The 6,917-nt window shown below is 37.5% G+C and overlaps 1 non-coding gene across 1 annotated transcript; it reads left to right on the forward strand.

Moving 5' to 3' along the window:
- The first annotated feature begins 6,023 nt into the window (after positions 1–6,023).
- LOC128032903 (small nucleolar RNA R71) lies at positions 6,024–6,132 on the forward strand. The gene has a single exon (XR_008189243.1). It is a non-coding gene; the product is annotated as a small nucleolar RNA R71 (small nucleolar RNA).
- Positions 6,133–6,917: the final 785 nt, after the last annotated feature.

Below are 6,917 nucleotides of genomic sequence, written 5' to 3' on the forward strand. Positions count from 1 at the left end.
AAGTCGAACATTTTTAAAGCATGAAAACATAGGTATTTCCCCTTATATAAGTAATTACATTTAATTCAAAATCGACAAGAATTAACATCCTCACTAAAGATTCACTCAAATCACTTAAAGTGTTTAAGGTCCAAAAATAAGCACTCAATAATCAAACATGAAAAGTCATTACCATAGGCTTGCATGAAAATCAAATCTCCACCACTATAAAATGAGATGATACACAAATCAAAATGTCTTTAAGAGGTTGTAATGGGGCTTAGGTTAAGTGGTGTGGAGAAAGGCTGGAAAAGTTGGTTAAAATCGAGATTGAATTGATAAATTACCAAACTAGAAAAATAAACAAATATTGAATTAAAAACAATTACATCAATCGAAAACTATTCAAGAAAAACATGAGCTTCTTCTCAAAATATGAATTTAACTGTTCAAGCTCAATTAACGTAGAACTAAATAATAATCAATATATACGTATTATTTTTTCTATTTTTTTCTTTTTAATTGAGAAGAATAAGAAATAATTCAACAACTTAAACAAAAGGCTTAATCAGGCAATTAACCAAATCAAATCTCGATAAAAAGGGAGTTAATAAAACGGGAAAAATTCTCAATGAGCAAAAGATGAGTTATGGGTTAACATTAATAGGTAAATCAAGAAACGGTGTGTTGGCCTCAGAGGGGTTCACTAAGGGTTAGGATAAGTAGTTAAAACCTAAGTGTCTTTATCATCTCAGTATATCAAATCAAAGGTGTGGTCTCAACATGCATAATCGAAGCAAGTTCTAGAATAACAAATTAATATTGACACACTCATATCCAATAAAAATGAGCAAGAAAAATGTATGCTCTAAAGGCTCAAAATCTCACAAAAAATTATGGTTTTTGATGTTAATCTTGCAAATCTAAAACTTCAAGGTAATACCTCAATTCAGGGAAACAACCTAAAATTTTTTAATTCTGAAAATAGACTTATCATGTTTGATTCTCTCATGCCTTAAAGTTTAAATCAACCAATACACAATTATCAGCAAATTAATCTAAAACACATCAACAAAAATCACAAGTCAATAAAATTTATTCTAATAGAAGTATGAGAAAATTATTTAAACACAAGACATAATTCAAGGATTTTCTAATAATTATATAAATAACCTCCCATACTTAAGATGTACATTGTCCTCGATGTACACACAATATAATCACAATATAAATAGAATATTATCAGAGAGGGAGAAAACTGAAACTGCCCTAAATTTTGGATGAAATCCCCAGAATAGTGAAAAGTGAAATTGTAGTGAAATCTAAATGTAGAACATGATTCCAAGCACACTAATAAGAAAATAAACACAAATAGTGAAGAAGATTAAGGGATTAAAACTCGATTAGAAACAACCATAAAAATAAAAATATAGTTCAAAAATATAGAAACAAAATAAGTCTTAGAAAATAAAAATAAAACAAATGGACTCAATGGTCCTCATCATCAAACACGTCAGTGTCGTAAGTCGTCAACATTGAGGAGGAGATATAGAGATGCTGACAAATCTGCTGCAATGTCGCATCAATACTATCGAACCTCTGAAAGCAACGCTACTCGAAACGAGTGAATCGCTCGGAGAGGTCTGCTAAAGTAGCAGCAGAAGAAATAGGATGGTGACTCGAAGGTGGAGGCTGAGGTGGATCTTCGTGATGGAATGGGATATCATGAGTGAAGTCTTCAGGTTCATTCTGAGAGTCAGAATGAACTAATCTATACTGAGGGGGATCTACTCCACGACGCCGCTCGATCATCCTCATATGGATCATGTTTAAGATTCCCTATGGGGACATCTGGCCAAAAAGTGTAAGTGTATTGGACTGTTCCAGTGTGTCAAAGAGACCGAAGTGTTGAGCAAGTCGAGTAACATAAGGGCCTAAACAGATGAGACCCTTCCTGTGTCGGTTAGTCTCATGGCGGAAGGTTAAGGCAATGAAGTATGTCAAATCAAATATATGTTCGGTGGCCATGCTCCATAGAAAATAAGCATCAGTAGTACTGACGACTCTAGTACTCTCTCTCCTACCGGTCAAAGTGTGAGCTAAAAGGGCATGAAGATACCGTAAAGCCGGAGAGAGAGAAGTCGCCTTCGAGCGACTCACGCCATAGGGTGTTAGACTCACTGTAAGCTCTTCCCAACAACTTAGATAGGGTGTAATATATGTGTCGATGTCGGTGGAGGAAGTTCTCGGTACTCATAAACTCCTCAATGTAGAGTCTCATAGTAGTACCAAACTTGGGGACACTCATATAGTGCACCAAGCCACCGATTCTAAAAGTCATGGTGCCTAGCTGTAGAATAAATGTAGAACAAAACTCCAAAGTAAGCTCTATGTGTGTGGGCTCGATGATGGAGAAAAGTCGGTCCCATGAGGCTGTAGTAATAAAGACACGCACGTGATCAACTAGGTGGACTTGCTCCAACGCGGCCCAATCAATACATCGGCCTAGACCGAGTGGGCGCTGTCGAAGTAACTGAAATAATTCCTCCTAGAGACCTGCAGAAAATCGAAGATAAGGGTGGCGGGCCTCGGCGGAGGCACTCGAGGAGGAGGTTGCGCCAGGTGCCTTCTGCTTTTTCGAAGCGGGGACGGCGACCTTAGACTTGCCGTGTGTGTTTGTCATGGTGTGCCTTAAAATAAAAGAATTCATCAATAAATAAAGCATCACTAAATGCCAAGAAGGTAAAATCCAAGTAATCCAAATAGCAAATTATTTCTAAAACAGTATGTATGAATACCCAAGCATGCAAAAACCATATCGTAAAACTATCATACTAATCTTAAATAGTAACAAATAGAACCAAAAAAGAAAAATGACTAATAATAATACTACTAATAATAAACAATAAAGAAATAAAATAATCTAACTAATAATAATAGGTAAGAATTAAATAAATAAATAAAAGAGAATGGCAAAAGGGGAAACCGATTGAATGGCGGATGGTGATTGGAGGTACGAGGCTGGTGCGAACGAAGGCTGAACGGTGGTGGGTCGTGCATGTAGGTGTGTGAAAAAGGGAGAGGGAAGAGGGGGTGTATGGTTTGGGGTAGGGCAAGAGGGTGGGGTGGCGGTTTAGGTGAGATCGTGTGCCGATGGGTGCGAGGGAGGAAGAAAATGAAGAAAAGGGAATAAAAAAGGGACAAGTTGGGCGTGGTTGGTGGACAGTGGCCAGAAATGAGGTGATTTTGGTCGGAGTAGGGGGAGGCTGTAGAACCGGCGGATAGGGTTAGGGTTGGGGAAAGAAGATAAAGTAAAAAAAATGAAAAGGGAATTAGGGGTTTAAATTGGGTGACACAGTCATGTGAGGCCCGTGTTGGGCCACACGGCCATGTCACACGCCCATGTGGTTCTCCCTAGCCCGTGTGTGATTTAAAAATATCAGCCCAATCTTCACACGGCCTTGGACACGTCCATGTCGCATGGCCGTGTGCAACCTCCTTCATTTCTCCCATGTCCGTGTGACCTTTCACACACCCGTGTAGCTCGACCATGTCTCGTACACGACCGTGTGTCTTGCCTGTATAACTCTTTGACTTATTTTAAAATTGAAAAAATTAGCTCTAGGTTTCACACGGCCTGATGTGGTCCACACGGTCGTGTCACACACCCGTGTAGACTATTTTAGGCCGTGTCTTTGTCATTTTTTTGGAAAAATTAAGTCTCAGGATACATACGGCCAAGGACATGCCCATGTGTCCAGGCTGGTTCAAAAACACTTTTTTTTAAAAATAATTAATTTAAAAATAACATGAGATAAAATTAGGAAAATTAGCAGCGTTAACACTCGGTTTACCTCTCAAGAAGCGCTTATTTAAAGTCTAAGCTCGACTTACCTTAAATTCTCACGGTCACGGTGGTTCGCGAAGTTGAAATTCCTCTTTCTCGCTATCAATTCTATTATTAAAATAAGGTTTGAATCGAGTACTATTTACCTTAAACGTGTCGAATTGAAAATGAGTTACCTCAACTGTACCGTATGGAAATATATTCAGTACCGTAAAAAGAGTTGCTCTGCTTACATTAAGCTCTGAAGTGGCAATATATGGATCCATTTTATCTAATAGTACCTTGTCCCCAACCTTAATTTGGTTTGTTTCGTCCACATGCTAATCATGGGGTCACTTTGGTTCTGCATCGTATATTCTCGATTTCTCCTTGACATGTGTCTGCCATTCATCTAGTTCATCGATCTGTAGCATTCGTTCTTTATGAGTCATTTTTTTGTCGCATGGACTTGAACGTGGCTCCATCACATTTTTCTGAGGGGTTTCCGGCAAAGAAGTTTGAGCCACAAGGTTACTCATAGTAACAGAACTCATATAATCATCTCGATTACTAGATGTCGTAACAGAATCACGAGCTTAGAATGTAATCGTGTCATCACCTACACGAAGTACAAATTCACCTATACCAACATCAATAATAGTTATGGCAGTTGCTAAAAAGGGCCGATCTAGAATCAAAGGCACGTCACTATCCTTATCCATGTCTAAGACAACAAAATTAACTAGCAATATGAATTTATCAATTTTGATATGAACATCTTCAATAATACCCCTAGGAAATCTAATGGTTCTATCCGCTAATTAAATACTCATCCTATTTTGTTTGGGTTTCCCAAGACCTAATTGTTTAAACATTTTATATGGCATGACATTAATACTCGTCCGTAAATCAGCCAAAGCATTATTAACATTTAAACTACTAATTAAACAAGGGATAGTAAAACTCCTTGAATCTTTCAATTTGTTGGGTAGTTTATTTTGCAAAATGGCTGAGCAGACTGCATTTAGCTCCACATGCAACGAATCATCTAACTTTTGTTTGTTTGCCAATAACTCCTTTAAAAATTTAACGAAATTAGGCATCTGCGAAAGAGCTTCAATAAACAGTAAGTTAATATGTAATTTTTTTCAAAAGTTTAATAAATTTACCAAATTGTTCATTTGTGTGGTCTTTTTTTGTCACGTTGGGATATGGAACACGAGGTTTATATTCCTTACCGACCGATTTTTGCTCATTTTGACTTACCTCAACCTTACTTTTACTTGCCACACTTTCTTGCCTCGATTTTGGTTCAGATTCAACTAACCATTTTTCATCTCAAACAGTAATTACATGAAGCTACTCTCTTAGGTTAGTTCCGATTTTGCTAGGTAAGCTACCTTGTGGTCATTCTAAAATCAACTTTGCAAGTTGATCGATTTGGTTCTCAAGCCCTTGAATCGATGCTTGTTGATTTTTAAGTGTTGTCTCGGTGTTTTGGAAGCAAGTTTCTGACACCAAGATAAACTTCGTTAGCATCTCTTCAAGGTTCGGCTTTTTCTCTTATTGGTAAGATTATTGAAAGCTTGGAAAAGGTTGTGATCTCTGGTTTCCTTGACCACCCCAAAAGAAATTGGGATGGTTCCTCCACCCTGCATTATAGGTGTTACTGTAATGATTATTTTGAGGTCTAGAATTATTACCCATATAGTTGATTTGTTCGTTCTCTGTGCGAGGACCATAGGGTAAACATTCTGGATTGTTCATCCATCCTTCATTCGTATCGCACTGCATCACCGGATGTACCTGCATAGAACCATATAAACTATCAATTTTCTTATTTAAAAGCTCTACCTGATTCAATAACATGATGACCATAGGGTAAACATTCTGGATTGTTCATCCATCATTCATTCGTATCGCACTACATCACCGGATGTACCTGCATAGAACCATATAAACTATCAATTTTCTTATTTAAAAGCTCTACCTGATTCGATAACATGGTGACCGCATCTAAGTTGAAAACACTGGCTGCTTTTATCAGCTTTGTCCTCATGACTTACCACTAATAATTATTCAGTAACATCTCCTTTATAAATTTATAAGTCACTTTAGGTATTTTATTATTCAATGTACCACCGGCTGTTGTGTCAATCAACTGTCTAGTTGAGGGCTTCAAACCGTTGTAGAAGGTTTTAACTGTAGCCATAAAGGTAACCCATGGTGAGGGCACACCTTCTCAATAAATCCTTATACCTCTCTCATGCATCATATAGGGTCTCTAATTCCATTTACACGAAGGAAGAGATATCATTACTCAGCTTAGCTGTCTTAGCCGATGGAAAGTACTTCAGTAAGAATTTCTCGGTCATTTGATCCCATGTAGTGATAGAACCTCGTGGTAAGAAGTTCAATCACTGTTTAGCTTTATTCCTCAACGATAAGGGAAATAAATGTAGGCGAATGGCGTCGTCAGAAACGCCATTTATCTTGAAAGTGTCACAGACTTCCAGAAAATTAGCCAAATGAGTATTTGGATCTTTGTCTTGCAAACCATCAAATTGAACAAACTGTTGAATCATCTGAATAGTGTTCGACTTCAGTTCAAAATTATTCGCAGCAATGGTGAGTCTCACAATACTCGATTCAGCCTCAGCTAGAGTAGGCTTGGCATAATCGTACATAGTACTAGGAGCAGAATTCTGATTTGCGGGATTCGCAGCAACCACAGGAGGTAGCTGATTATTCTAATTATCACTCATCTCCTCAGTGATAATAATAACGTCCTCTTGCTCTTCCACTATACTCTGTCGACTTTGCCTATCTTCTCTACCGTTTCTGCAAGCTTTACTTTCCATTTCACTATCAAATACTAATGGTCCCGACGAGTTTCTTCTAGTCATAAACTAAAGAAACCTGCCAGAAGCAAATAAAATAAAAATTAAAAAAAACCAAAAATTAAACTAAAAAAATGCAATGAAAATAAACGGCTAAATTAATAAAAATCGAGTGTTCCTAATATTTTAGTCCCCGGCAATGGCGCCAAAAACTTGATGATCACTAAACTAACTATAATTACAATAAAGGCAAGCGCATCTATCGAACAATA

This window comes from Gossypium raimondii, chromosome 9 (assembly GCF_025698545.1).
Source record: "Gossypium raimondii isolate GPD5lz chromosome 9, ASM2569854v1, whole genome shotgun sequence".
Classification (NCBI taxonomy): domain Eukaryota; kingdom Viridiplantae; phylum Streptophyta; class Magnoliopsida; order Malvales; family Malvaceae; genus Gossypium; species Gossypium raimondii.